This window comes from Lygodium microphyllum, chromosome 24, assembly GCF_053477565.2.
Source record: "Lygodium microphyllum isolate KBCC chromosome 24, Lygodium_microphyllum_v1.1.10, whole genome shotgun sequence".
Classification (NCBI taxonomy): Eukaryota; Viridiplantae; Streptophyta; class Polypodiopsida; order Schizaeales; family Lygodiaceae; genus Lygodium; species Lygodium microphyllum.
The window spans coordinates 44,448,109-44,451,559 of NC_141158.1; the positions used below are offsets into that span (position 1 = coordinate 44,448,109).

General features: G+C 42.0%; 1 pseudogene; it reads left to right on the forward strand.

Moving 5' to 3' along the window:
- The first annotated feature begins 2,437 nt into the window (after positions 1–2,437).
- LOC148015022 (WD repeat-containing protein ATCSA-1 pseudogene) lies at positions 2,438–3,106 on the forward strand (annotated as a pseudogene).
- Positions 3,107–3,451: the final 345 nt, after the last annotated feature.

A 3,451-nucleotide genomic window follows, 5' to 3' on the forward strand; every position in this document is an offset into this window, starting at 1 on the left:
TTATGAAGAAGACCTTTTCTTCAACTATGGTCCTAGTTTGGATATTGCTATCAATAATGAGATAGGACCCAGTCGCTTGTGGGGAATGTTATCAGAGCATGCAATATATGGCAGGTGATGGTTGATATGGGTGATGCAAAGAGTAGCCGAGACCAATCTACCGTTGTTATCCTGAATCCATAGGTTGATTAGACAACATGTTATGCGTATGCCTCTTACTATATATGCAGGAGGTATGGGTCATAATCTTATGCATTTAGCTTAGGGCTATGAGTCCTATTTTTCCTCCTTGGAAAGAAGCATATTATTGTATATCTGTACTATTTCGGGGAGGGATGTGTAGGTGCTATTCTATTTTATCTCATTAGGCCAAGAGGGCCAATTTTACAAGGTCTTAATGCTAGATTTCATTAGGCCAAGAGGGCCAGTCGTCTGTTTAGTATGGGTGCGGTTAATGGTTTCTTGTTTTAGTCCTGTGCTAGACAGGTTCGAAGAAGAGCTTGGAAGGAGCCTATGTCATGTGGAGACTTCTCGTAGCCCTATCCAGGTGATATCTCTCCTTTACGAGTACCGTGTTTTTATGCTATATGTGTCTGTGTACTTATAGGGGATTTTTTTTTCTTTATTGGGGACCGGCGTCCAAGGCATGAAGTCCCAGGTTTAGGTTAGGTATGTCTGAGGGAGGGCTAAGTAGTCATTGCCTCCTGTGAAGACATTGCTAGGCATCGAGAGACATGTTTTAGAAGGCAGTCCTAGTGATCCTGTTCTGCTAGCTTGCTAGGCAGTCGTTCTAGGAGTTCTTGTTAGTTGTGAGGCAGTTAGAGAGGCCTGTAGAAGAAAAATGATGATAATAGAGAGGAAAAAAACCTTGAATATCTTAAAGAAAATAGATAAATACACAAAGGTGTGTAAATAGGGGTTCTAACCCCTATAAAAGTAGAATAGAAAAAAAAAGAAAAATTTATAAGCAATTAATCATCGCCTTGCGAAGGCTTGGTAGGTTCCTGAGAACAAGTCAGACCTGGGGCCGATGTCTTGTCTTCCTAGGGGTGGCATCTCGTTGGAAAGGAAGGAAGTAAGGAAGGTTGGAGCGAAAATAAAAGTGAGCATCAGAAAAGGATTAAGTGTCGCCTTGCGAGGGCTTGGTAGGTTCTTGGGTACCGAGACAGGACTTGAGGCTGATGCCCTGTTCTCCTTGGTTCACTATGCTCAGCTCCCTCTTTTTACATGCCCAAGTATGGAAGAAATAAAAACCTAAAAGAAGAAATGTGCTAAAAGAAAATACTTCTTGATCAAGCTATAGGAGTCCTTGCCTAGTAGGAGCTCCTAGTTGTGTTGTCCTTAGTTAGGTAGGTAGTTCAGACCACCACTTAGGGCTACCTCTTTGATAGTTCTTTTAGTTTGGCCATGTTGGAGCAGTCGGTTAGTGACTAGCTTCAGACCTTCTATCAGATTATGCTAGGCCTACTCCTTGTGGATTTCATACCTTGGTTTTGTCAAGGGGGTAGGGTGAGCATTGTGCTGTGTTTTAGTATGTATCTATTTTGTATCAGCTCGATGCTTCCTTTGGTTTTTTTGTGCAGATTTGTTGTGGGATTCGACGGGCTGAGTGCCCTATCCCATGGTCGCCAATGAGAGCGAATTTTTGAGCCCGGGATATGCCTTAAATTTGCGCCGAGTTTTGAGCCCGGGATGTGCCTAAAATTTGCCAAAAAATCTGGAATTTAAGGAAAAAATATTTAACATCGAAGGCGGCGGCTACAACTAGGACAATTTTAAGCACCAAGTGAAAGACGAATTTTAAAAGGCGCCCGAGTGACACTTGTGGATTTTTGATAATTTTTTTCGACTGTCATTGTCGTATTGTTGCGCATCCGAGGTATGGAATCCACCAAAAAGTTGTGTATGTGGCATTTGTTACTTTGTACATACTTAGTCGTTGTGTTTGCAATTTTGTTCTGCATGGGCAATATAGTGGAGAGGGGTTTGGAGCAAGAGGAACTTATCTGTAATGCTCTGGTTGACGTGTATGAAAAATCTGGTATGCTTGGAAAAGCCCAAGAAGTATTTGAGAATATTTCAGCTCGAGATGTCATATCATGGAGTGCGTTGATTATGTTCAACATGGATATGATGAGTAAGCAGTGATGTATTTTGCACAGATGCAGGAAGAAGGTGCGCTCCCAGATAAGGCCACCATGATCAACGTCCTCTTGTCTTGTTGCAACCTGACTGCACTTGATAAGGGGAAATGAACTGATGCTCGTGTTGCTCACAGGGAATTCGGGTCTGATGTTGAACTAGCAAGAGCACTTACAAACATATACGGCAAGTGCGGTGATCTAGAGCATGCTTGGAGTTTATTCAGTGGAATGGCAGTGCAAGATGTTGTGGCATGGAATGTGATGATCTCATTACACTCTCAGCTGGAGAATGGATGTGGAAGATGGTGATGGAAAGAGAGATTGAAAGTATGGCTCCCTCATCATTTACAAGTCTTTTAGAGAAGAGAAGGGTTTCAAGCATAGAATTTGCATGCAACAAGGAGATTGTGAGTGCACACAAGAGTGGCATTAATAGTCTTCAGGTTTATTCAACAGAATAAAGGTACCTGATTTCAGGAGCATCAGATGGTTCTATTGCTGCTTATGACATTCAGTGGCCAAGCAGCTATGGATACAATTCATGCACACAAAAATATGAGGCATTGTTTTCAGTTGATAAAAGGGCACACCATGGGCACACATATTGTGTTTCATGCGTACATTGGTATCCCATTGATACATGCATCTTCATCACTGGATCTTTCAATCATTTTGTGAATGTTTGGGACACGAACACAACACATGTGGAACTTCAATTTAATATGTCCAAGAAAGTGTATGCCGTTGGAATGTTTGGGCTTACAACCGTACACATGTTGATTGCTGCTGGAACTAAGGATACACGGGTGCGACTATGGGATGTTGAGTCTGGTGCTAATACTCTTGTGCACTACCCCTCAATTAAAATCCGAGGAAACAAGGGCATGAAAATGGCTCTTTCTTCTGACTCATCACTTTTTTTTATCCCATCTGCAAACCTTATTGAGGTATTCAACGTATAGTTCGGTGAGTCACAGGCAGCCTTGCATGGCCATTATGATGTTGTAAATTGCTGTTCTTTTCATCCACAAGAACATGAGCTTTACAGTGGGAGCAATGATAGACAAATCTTAGCTTGGGCTGCTCCAACTCTTTCAGATACTGAAGAGCTAGAAGCAGGTGTTTGTCAATGTATGGTAGTGGTAAAGCATGAGGTTTAGCCTCAGTTTGACCTATCTCTTTGTCAAAGTTTGTGATTTATCACTTTTTATACATCAAACCATGACAAAATGAACCCCTACACCTATGCAACGAAAGCAATACCTAAATGTAGGGGGTTGGGAGGTTTGAATGGTGTGATTTGCGTG